At 32.7% G+C, this 12,222-nt stretch overlaps 1 long non-coding RNA gene across 1 annotated transcript; it reads left to right on the top strand.

Moving 5' to 3' along the window:
- Positions 1 to 1,687: 1,687 nt before the first annotated feature.
- On the top strand, positions 1,688 to 7,117 carry LOC143082792 (uncharacterized). The gene is made up of 2 exons (XR_012980471.1): positions 1,688 to 1,823; positions 6,881 to 7,117. It is a non-coding gene; the product is annotated as an uncharacterized LOC143082792 (long non-coding RNA).
- The last annotated feature ends 5,105 nt before the right edge of the window (positions 7,118 to 12,222 follow it).

Raw genomic sequence — 12,222 nt, 5'->3', positions numbered from 1 at the left:
CCCCTTCCGGATACAATTTTATACAACTTTTTATGCAATGCACAAATGGCTTTTTTTTTCGGATGAAATATATATGTAATTTTAATGCTATCACTGGCGTAGCAGCTGGGGTATAAAGGACAAAACTATGTTTTGTACCCCCTTTTTGCAAACATTTTTTTATCGAAAATTTAACTGAACGAAAATCATCAGACCTCATGTTTATAGATAAAGGAAGATGTGGTGTGAGTGCCAATGAGACAACTCTCCATCCAAATAACAATTTATAAAAGTAAACCATTATACATGTAGGTCAGTGTACGGCCTTCAACACGGAGCCTTGGCTCACTCTGAACAACAAGCTATAAAGGGACCCAAAATTACTAGTGTAAAACCAATTAAACGGGAAAACCAACGGTCTAATCTATATAAAAAACGAGAAACGAGAAACACGTATAAATTACATAAACAAACGGCAACTACTGTACTGATTCCTGACTTAGGAAAGGTGCAAACATTTGCAGCGGGATTAAACGTTTGTGTGCATATCATTAGAAATGTAAAGTTCGTGTTTTGCTGGTCACTATAAGAAAGTTATCCCTATCATTTGCAATCTATTTATACGCCACGAACTTTTAATTAGTAAACTATAGCTATTATGTCTCTGGGTAAAATGTTCAAGTATGTAAAGAGATATTCAACAGTAAAATCTTAGACTAGTTTAAGGTAAACAATCTAATGAACATATTTGTTGATGTGGTTCATAAGTGTTTCTCGTTTCTCGTTTTTTTTTATAAAAATTAGACCGTTGGTTTTCTTATTTGAATGGTTTTACACTAGTATTTTTTTGGGGCCCGTTATAGCTTGCTGTTCGGTGTGAGCCAAGGTTCTGTGTTGAAGACCGTACCTTGACCTATAATGGATTACTTTTATAAATTGTGACTTGGATGGAGCCTGAGTTGTCCGTCATTGGCCATGTTGGCACTCATACCACATCTTCTTATATCTATAAAGCTATTAAGGCGGATAAAAAAATCATTATTTCTTTCTTTCATACTAAAATAATGCAGACATGAACAGCGCATAACACTTATATAAAAATAAGGCCTGAAATGTGGTATGTTTTTCTTTCTTGCGTCTCACTGTATCACTTTTACAAAAATTACAAATATATCCCAAACAATCGGATAAACATGAAGCTATTAAAGCGGACTATTTGAAAAAATATATTTATTTATATATTTCGTACTAAAATTATGCAGACATGAACTGCGCATAACATTTATATAAAAATAAGGCCTGACTTGAATGTGGTATGTTTTTCTTTTTTGCGTCTCAGTCACTGTATCACTGTATCGCGTTACAAATAGATTATCTGTCCAAGGTGCAAGGACAAGACATTGTTGACATAAATCTATGATTATTATTATTCAAGATTTATATAAAAAAAAATATCATCTGAGAGAAATAGTCACTACTTTTTACAACTGATTAAAAGATCCGTCCCGAAAAAGAGACATAACCACACCCGTCATTTGGTTCGAGTAGTATTATGACACAAAATTTTCGAAGAAAATTAATTAGACTTCATCATAATCATCATTTTAAATATTGAATTTTCAATTGTTTGTTCATCATTGATTTCATAGTCATTCATTTGATATATAAAATATTTTTTCCGATGAAATAAAAATAAAAATATATTAATTTGCATGTGGATCATCACGCCTATCAAATCATATGATAATCGACAAACTAACTTGAAAATGGTTTCGTGTCCTATTTGTGGACCAAAGCTGTCCATTTGTTGTACAGTACTTAGTATTTGGGGTGTTGTTATGTTGGTTAGTATTTGAGTAAAGTCGTTGATAATAAAAATTGAAAAAAAATAATGTAAACAAATGCTAAACCAGTTTGAAACTGAAATCTTCGTGCATCCCGTTGGCATTGAAGCCATAAATTTACAGGCACTTGTTTTTATCAATTGGAGGACCCACTATCAACGTATATTTACGTTGATAGTGGGTCTTCCCATGGATAGAAACAAGTGCCTATGCAACTAGCCCTGCAGCGTACTTATTCCGATTCAGATGACACTGTCATATAATATGATAATATCATGATATCTTCCTTATCATGCTTATGTATGTATGAACTGGTAAATTCCTCAAAGAACCCCTCGAAAGCTGGGAGGGTACAGTGGAATCCATGTACACTCCCTATAGTGATTAATTTAGATGTGTCACTATCGTATATCAACAACAATTTTTCATAAGGACAATCCATCCCCACCCAACACAAACGGAGGGCAAGGACAACAGGAAGCCTGGTATTATGTGGAGGAAGTCAAAGTACTTGGAGAGAACCATAGGGCCACTCGAAGGAAACAGACAAACAGACCTGCCAACTATCCCGATTTTGGTGGTATCGTCCCGATTTTCATGCATCAACCCGAATCCCGATATCGGGATCGTAAAACAAGCCTTAAACCAGATTTTCACAAAATTTACCCGAAAAATAATACAAGTGAACATGGTGAACGATTTTGAAGTTTTTCTGATCAATTTCCATAAATCTATAATTTTACCTGGCGACATATTTATGACCCCACACTAATCAACAATCACAACAGGTGTCATTATTTGTTTGTTTCAAGTAATTCTCTTATCTGATTGTTCATAAAAATCTTTTAAGTTAATTATAAATTTGTAAAAAGAATCGGTCAGTCGGCATTTCATCATCATACGATCACAATTTTGCAACGTTAACAGTAGTTTCATGACAAAATCGTAATTAACTGAAAGACGAAAACTGTGATTAACTCATTAGAAAGCAGCATTTATTTGAAATTCATTTAAAATTTTGAAATCAAACTTGTTTCTGTCCAGTTCTGATTTTAAAATCAACACCATTTTGTATTCACTTCTACTGTGAAACAGCCCCTGCCGGTAAGAGCACCTCTGAACATAAAGAAACTCAAATTTTATCAATTTTCACTGTAAATTAGTACTGATCACCTATAAACTTAAAATCTTTTATTATCCTAACTTTTGGACATTTCGGTTGAGGTCTTTTGGGTCATGGCACAAAGATAAGCAGGTCTTTGGAGGGGGGAAAAGGGGGGTCTTCACTTTGTCTTTTTATTAATACATGTAATACTGGTAGACTAACTCAAAATCTTTCTTCATCCTTTTAACTTTAGGACATTAAGGGTGAAGTCTTTTGAGTCATGGTGCAACAATAAGAAGGTCTTTGGAGGGGGGAAAAGGGAAAGGGTCTTCACTTTGAATCCATTATTATTTAATGCCTTTATTCTCTATTCTCAAGTTATTTTGCCAATTAATAAGTACAATAATCATGTAACCCTTAAAATCTGGTCGCGCCCTAAATCCCCCATGGTCATTTTCAAAAGTTGGCAGGTCTGGACAAACCTGAGAGATATCAGAAAATTGATCTCCAGGTCAAAGAAGGGGACATCTTTGACCGACCAAGGCCCCAAATTAAAGTGCCCAGTCTAGTTTAAACTCCGGTCTGGGTACCAGAGAAGTGTGTAGGAGGGTGAAAATCACCATTGTGATGCACTGAAATTTCTAGCACACCAACAGTTATCAAAGGTACCAGGATTATAATTTAGTACGCCAGACCCGCGTTTCGTCTAAATAAGACTCATCAGTGACGCTCATATCAAAATATTTATAAAGCCAAACAAGTACAAAGTTGAAGAGCATTGAGGATCCAAAATTCCAAAAAGTTATGCCAAATACGGCCAAGGTAATCTATGCCTGGGATAAGAAAATCCTTAGTTTTTTGGAAAATTCAAAATTTTGTAAACAGGAAATTTACAAAAATGACCTCATTATTGATATTCATGTCAACACCGAAGTGTTGACTACTGGGCTGGTGATACCCTCGGGGACGAAACGTCCACCAGCAGTGGCATCGACCCAGTGGTGTAAACAGTTATCAAAGGTACCAGGATTATAATTTAGTACGCCAGACGCCAAGTCAGAAATGAATCCACATGATCCAGTACCTTCAGCACTGTAGCCATTGGTCTTAACCACTAGACCACGAACCCCCTAACTCAACTGTCAGTGGACTGTCCATTTCATTAGCCAAACAACTAATTTTTATGCCCCACCTACATGTATGATAGTAAAATATGCCTGTCATGCCTGTAATATTTAGTATTAGTAATAACTGAAGGGTGTTGTCACAGCTTTTCTATATCACTCTAAATTTAAAGCATTTGCTTAGACCATGTAGACATACATTTTGTAGATCATACTTCACAATGTATTTTATTGTAAGAAATAATGACCAGAGCATGTAATGAGGTTCTGCGCAAGCTTCCCAGTAATTCCCAATTGCAAGTGTCTCATATAATAAGTTACATTCCTTTAATAACTAAGCCTTGTTATTACAGCTAAGTTTATCACTTAAAAGCCTCGTCTCATTGATTCATCATGGTTAATCAAAAATGTATTACTGTGAAAATATTTTTATTCGTGTGGAACCAATTTTCGTGACTTTCATGGATGACTTTATCCACGAATTTAAGTGTCCAACGAAATAAAACAACTGTTGTCCAAAATCAAGACATGGAAATATCCACATGTTGGTATGACTTCTGATATGGTCTAGAGAATATATTGTATATCGCCAAATCTGAGAATACTTAAATAGTAGTCACAGGGCAAACGCACTATGAACTACAACTGCATGCTGGATTATACTCATTTAATATCTTTTACTGTACAAATTTTGATCTTTTAATTCTCATAAAAAAATATTTTTGATCGATGAAAGTCAGATTTCCGGTATTGATATGCTAGTATGATAAAGTGATCATTTTATATCCTCATAGTTCTCGTATTTATGGGAAATAATAATTTCATGCTGGGCTTGCTTTTGATAAGAATTATTATACAATTCAATTTACGTTTATAGCATTTGTGTATGTTACAGTTTTCTTCAGGTGACATGTTTATTTCCTAATTAACACCTTTGATCTCTCTATCTCGGGTTAAATAGTGTGGTCACTACGATTTACAATTAAATCAGGTCAATGTTTACTTTGCAATTTCCTTCAATCCAGACGATTTGCAACCTTCAACATGTTCAATTCTAATAGCTTTTTTTTATAAAACTAAAATCAATGAATTTAAAAACCCACGAACAAGTCAAAGTTGTTCAAACCACGAAAATTGATACCAACGAATTAAAATACTTGCACAGTAATTTAATTGAAAAATTAGTTATCAAGACTATGCATTTAGTTTCTGCACAATGTCTCAAGAGTTCCCTTGAACCCACTATAAATTAAAAGATTTTTGATTTATTTTACAAATAACAAACATATGTTATTACAGATTTAGAAAATTTAAAGGAATAAAGAGTAGACAACTCATGTATCTGTAATAACACACACAAGTTATTTTCTGTAATTACCCTATAGAGTTATATTTCTGACTGCTCATTGTTTCAAAACACTGTCAAATACAAAACATGTATACGGGCTATTAATAGAAGTCTATGTTACATTTATTTGATAACGGACACACTTGTCTTGGAACACTGAATCATGCAATACAATATAATGTAAGTACAAGCTGACTTGGCACCTGTCTTTAATACATTTGACTCTATACTTTAGTAATCCTGATCCTGGGACATGTACTGCCAGGATCAGTATTAATAAAGTATAGAGTCAAATGTATTAAAGATTCCCCTCGAATGTTTTCTTTTTTTCAAAACAACATTCACCTTTTTTATCATTGCCGATACATTGAATTTACTTTTAATCATCCCTGACAAGTGCCATAAACTGAAGACAGATCAAGTAATTGATACATATTACCTGTTTATTGTTTAAACTATTATCACTTGTTAATTAGCTGCCGTCCAAGTTAAAATCTATTGCAATTTCATAATCTGGTACATACATTGTATTGTCTGTATTATACAGGATATGTTCGCTACACTCTTTTTTTAATGTCATCAAAGACAGTTCTAAACATCATAGAAAATGGGATTATTGTACTCCCTTCCGGATCCTGAGTTTCACATGTATGTTAGTCTTTACAAAATCTGCCTAATATGGGTAGACATGATAGAGTTTCTGTTTCTCTTAGTATTGTAGTAATTTATACATTTTGGCACATCACAATTGAAAAATCTGATTAAGACTTTATTAATCAGATGGCACTCTAACAAGGAACATGATGATTGATTTGCTGTAGTGACTTTACCAGGGTTTCTGATAACATGAGTAATTCTTGCAAAATTTCATCATTTCATATTAACATGATTAAGAAAATTGGCGGTTCAAATTGTGTTTCCAAATCATGCAAATGAAAAAAATATGGTACAATATTTTTACTAAAATTGATAAACAGACGACGGTTATATACATTTTGTACATGTATATTATTGAAAACTTTGTTCTAAAATAAGCCATTAAACATTTAAACGTGTTAACATGGTTTAATGAGATAATGAAATTGGAGTTATCTCCCTTTATATATGATTTTATTTGCCTTCTATTGGTCATGTTTCTTTTACACTGCAATGTTTAATTTTATTTTCCCACTTTCAATGCAAAATGCAATCTTAACCTTATGACAGTGATTTGATTGAGTCTGTTGAGGAGTCATGTGACAGGACTGGTGTTGATCAAAACTTTAAAAAATTGAAGTTTGATTGATTTGTTGGTACATTCACTACTTGTTTAGATATTGTACACTTTCCAATTTTTGAAGTTGCTGTATATTGACTTTTACCTTTAGATGAATATTTTGATCAACACACTTTTGGGTCCCTGTCTCATTGAGGTGTTTCCATAATTATCTCCCTTTCATTGTTTTGAATTATCATTTAGTGTGTTTGTTTATACTTTCAGGCTTTGTTAGGTGTGTTCTTCAGAATACACAGTCCTGCATTGTTTGAAGACATTCCAATGACAGAAGAAGAGTGGGAAACTCATAACCATACACAATCATACCTCCACGAGAAATATGAACAAGCTGGGCTCAACTGTTTTATAGCTGCAGGAATATACGTCCTCTTCTTTTTCTTTTCCTGTTTTCAACAAAGAATGAATGCCAGATCTAGTAATATAATAAATTAAACATATGAATCCTGATCAGTAATTAGATGAATCTTTATAATGGACACCCAAGACACTAGTTCATGAAAGGATCCAATGAAAATATTTGATGTATAAAGTGATATGGGACATTTGATATTTATAATTACAATGTCAAAAGTAATTGCAACATTTAATTGTGAAAAAAAAATTCACATTTTGTAAATCATTTCATGACCTCTTTAACATTTTAAAATCTTGTAATATAATGATGAATCATTATTAAAAGTGAATATTTTTTTTCAGTTATCTAAAAACATTGCACCTTAAAAACTTCCCATGTCAACATGTTCAACTGTTCATATCTTCTATTTTTAGAAAATTTCATGTATGACCATGATGACAAAGTTTTTAACTTAGACTTTGTTAAGTACATGTAGATCTGCTCATTGTTGAAGATCATATAGTGATTCCAAGATGTTCATGTTTTGGTGGTCTGATCGTTCTAATTATCGATTGTTTACTTTTTTCTTTGAGTATAGATTTGCAAGGAGGTGATGCAGGCATAGCATGGTATATATCATGTCAATGCACACATTTGTGCTGTATTTGAAGTTTATGAAATTCACCCTTTTTTATTTTGATCTGTACAAATGTATATATTTTCAAAATGGAATATTGATAATTTGAGTATTGTTTTCTGTTATCTTGGACTCTTGGGACTTTTTTAGGTTATAAGTCTACCTTCTCATAATTCTCAATAAACTATACCAAATTCTCTTCATGTTCATATCTTGATAACTTCAAGTTGTGGATTAAAATATCAAAAAATTTATTAAAATTTTGGAGACTATTCAACAATATTTATTTAACGGTAAGTCAAAGATCAAAAGAAATCTTTACAAGCTAATATAAATTCATGTTTTCAAACATGACAAACTTTTATCGAATGATTAATGAATAGAAAAACAATGGGTGACTTTGTAGTAACCAAATTCTATTTAAAAATCAGGAATACTTCAAAATTTATCAAATATACAGATCATTTTGCACTGTTCTTCATCTAGATGGTTTCTCAAAGTCTTTATATTGTTAAAATCAATGTGTTGATTCATGTAAAAATATAATTTGAACTTGTTTGTATGATGAGTGTTTATGTTGTATGTGTATAGCATGTATAGTAGAGATTAGGGAAATCCAAAACTATGATAAACAGATTTTTTTTTATTATAACATGAGAGACTTTAGTTATTAAATGAATGAGATAATATTATGTCTGAAACATTCCAAGTTGTTTTTGTGTATAACCATGATAGCTTTCGATTCATAATAGCAAGATACAAAAAAAATGGATTTTTCATGAATTTCTAAAAGGTACATGTAGTCATGAAAAGAAAAATTTCAATTTATGTATTTCTCAAATGAAACAGACAAAACAAAGGGTACAATAAAAACTAATCATACAGTTATTTATATAGTTAATATATAATATTCAGATTTCTTGTTGTATGAATTTATTATATACTTGATGTATAGATATGATGAGCTAGAATAAATGATAATATATTATATAAGATAGTTTTACTAAGATCAGATGAAGGTTTTCACTAGAACATGTGGTACAAAATGTGCTAAATGTATTGCCAATGAGACTGCTCTCCGCCAGAGACTCAATAGTTTAGATGCTAACAACTAAAGGCTAACTTACAGGTTGCACTTTGTAAATACAGCTGTTTCTCAAACCACGCCTCTTTTGGGGAGAACTTGAATATGCATAGAAAATTAATTTTGTTTACATACTGGTTCTCAGTTATGCTCTCTGTGTTCAATCTCACAGAGATATAACTCTTAGAATGTAACAAGTAAATATAAATGTGCATATTGTTTATATTGAAATCTATGGTAACCCTTTATTCGAGGTAGGGGTAGTAAAGAAAATTAGTGTTAGTTTAAACTCTGAGAAGTTCAGGTCATATAAACATTGAAAATATGAGGCACAACCCTATATTTTGATCTTTGAAAAAAATTGTAGTGCATATGAACTTTCAATTCTAGGATAAGATTTGTATCAAAATTTCATAGTAAAAGTGGTACAGTTTTAACCGTAAAAGGAGTTCGTATAGGAAATTGCATTGTCAGTATTTACAGAAATGCAATCTAAAGTTATCAACAATGTGCAAAACCCATAAGTCATAGAAAGCCATAAAAAAGCCTTGAAATGACAATTGCAAAACATGAGAAAACTGATAACTTATTTATGTACAAAACAATATACATACTTTTTGACCAATTTTGATTTTCGTTGTTCACGAATATAGTCCCTAGTGTTGACAGTGGGTTACCTGCCAATATTTTTCATACCCCTTCCAAATTTATTTCTCCATGTTTTATGCCTCAAATTGGAAGTAGGGGGGTGAAATTACACTGTAAAAAAGTTTGTGCCCAGAATTTTAAAGGAAAGTAGTGATTTGGTCCAGCTGAAAAAGGTTAAAAATTAGCACTTCGGAAGCTGTCAAAAGATTTCAAGACGCCCTAAACATAAAATTGTCCATATTTTGAGTAAGAGCCGATGAAGTTTTCTATAATTTTGATATAATTTGTCCCAAAAGTAGTACAACACACTGTAAAAATTTCATTGAGAAAGCGCAGGCAGGATTTTTTTAATTTTCATTTATATTCTAAAAGAAATGCACTACGAATTAATTGTGTTCTCGGACCAAATAGCAAAAATGTTTATCAAGTCAAAATTTATTTATTACATGTTAGTCACATGATCAAAAATAGTAAATTACCATTATTGAAGTAATTGCAGGTTTAGACTATTTTTAAATTATTTTATGTGTCAAATATTTTTAACTCTTAAAACTTATGAATCAATCCAAACCAAACTTAAACCCTAAAGTCCTCAATTGCCTTTCTTTCACTTGACTGACACGTAAAGCTGTTTATTTCAAAAAGCCAAAAATACATGTCTCCTTGTGTATTGGATGTTTTTACCTGGTGAGCATTTCATGTTAGTAGTAGCTTCTTTGTTGTGCTTTCATTATGAAACTGAAGAGTTTTGTTATTGTCCTGAGTTTTGTCTCTTCATGTCAGAGTCAACAGCGTAACATAGAAATGCAATTTCTGGCATCGGCATCATCAATTGTTAATTAATTTTGTGATTTATAGTGTTAAATCAATGGTATTTGGTATGCCGTTGTATAAACATTGGATATCTCATTTTCATGTACACTAGAAGTCCATACCCATCGGTCATGGTCTATTGACTTTCAAACTTTTAAATGGTTTACTGGTCGACGACCAGTTACCGTCATTTTTTGTCAGTATATTTCATTTATCTTCTAAACGTGAGAACATTTAAATCTATCCTTTGACAAGGAAAGTGGTTACCAAAATTACTTTAATATTTCAATTGGTCAGTATTTAAAATTAACTAAATTTCTCAGAAATTAACTTTTAAGGCAGCAACCATTTGATTTTCTGGGGGGGGCTATGGTTTTTTTTGGAAAAAAAAGTTTGTTTCCAGTTTTTGGAGAAAAAAATAATTTGTTTTTGATTCTGAGAAAAAAAAAATGTTTGTTTCACCCTCAGCTGCCACTATCTGTAATGCTAAAATTGAAAGAAAAAAATTGTTTTTGACTTGTTGCGAAAAAAATAGATTGTTTTTCGCCGTAGGCGAAAAAAAAAATTTGTCCAGAAAAAAAAACCATAGCCCCCCCCAGAAAATCAAATGGTTGCTGCCTAACGGCGTCCGATTTCGTACGAGATTTGAAGATGCCGAGGACCAGTTACCGTCAGCACCGAAATTGTTACAATTCTCTCTCAATGGTTGTCAGATGAGTTTAAACACGGTCTCAAACGATTTTAACAAATTGTATAGTATTGATTTTTTACATTAAATGTTATGAATCAATTTGGAGATGAGCAAATATTTTTTTATCGCTGAAGCGTCGTCTTCGTTACGCAGGAGTTGTCTCTCTTTGCTTACCTCGTCAAAGTGCCTCATTTTAATTTGGCGCCCTTTTAGATGAATTGTAAACCCCGGCGTTGAACAACATGGAAAGCATGGCTGGAAGTGGAATGAAGTTGACTGACCAATTATGAGGAGAACAAATTTGAAGACAGACGAATAATCAGTCAAGATTTAACTCAAAAAGACCGCACGTTTGGTGGTGATAGTCGAGATCGACTTGAAATCGGAACTTTCACTTTCAGACAGAGCCTCCAGTTTACATGCAGGTAATTTCACTGAAACGTAGGTCAACATTTAATTGATAGGTGACAATCAGACATTTTTCCATTTGTTATCAGTGTAGGATCCAAAACTTTTCCTAAAAGGGGAAGGGGTCTGACTGACCTAAGCGAAGGGGGAGGCACTCTTTTTTTTTAATAGTCGTGCTTCAATGATTCTCTACATAATCAACCAATTTTTTCCCACAAAGAAAAGGGGGTGATCTGCCTATGGTTATGACAACCTGAAGAAGGAGCGGTTGACCTTTTGATTCTAGTTGTTTTAAGGGGATGGCGGCAATTTCAATATTTTTACGTCAAACCCTACCCCCCCCCCCCCTCTTTTTCAATGTGTCCTTTAAAAAGAGAAACAAGGGTTGATAGTATAAACACAACAGACAATTAACACCAAGAAAGATGATTGAAGAAGTTATGGAATTTTATTGACTTGTCTTAATATTACTGATAGTTTTCCCAACCTATTCCAGCAGCTTGTCCTTTCACATTGTATATATTTAATATCATAGGAAGTGCCCCCACCCTTTGTGAACCAATTTGAGGGGTCTTCATTTGCATCACATGGTTAGGTTAACTTTTTAACATATGACATGTGCTGATGTGTCTTGTGTTAGTACTTACAAATTAGGCCACCTGCTAGCCCCTGAGTCTGAGTGTACCTAACTGTTGATGAGGCATGCTATAAATGTCCCAAATCTACCTTCAATAATGTAGCTGCATATCTGTACTAAAAATACTGTGTTAAATGTAATCACAATTACAGACAATTTTGAAATGAATGCAAGGGCTGTATAGCCAGCCATGGTACAAAATGTAGTTAACTTCCATCATCAATGCTCCAGACTAAAAAATATTGATTCAATTTCAGATTATTTAAAATTTTCAAAATTGTATCTAGTCTACAT

The sequence above is a fragment of the Mytilus galloprovincialis genome, chromosome 7 (assembly GCF_965363235.1).
Source record: "Mytilus galloprovincialis chromosome 7, xbMytGall1.hap1.1, whole genome shotgun sequence".
Classification (NCBI taxonomy): Eukaryota; Metazoa; Mollusca; class Bivalvia; order Mytilida; family Mytilidae; genus Mytilus; species Mytilus galloprovincialis.
This window is presented reverse-complemented; position numbering and strand designations above follow the sequence as displayed.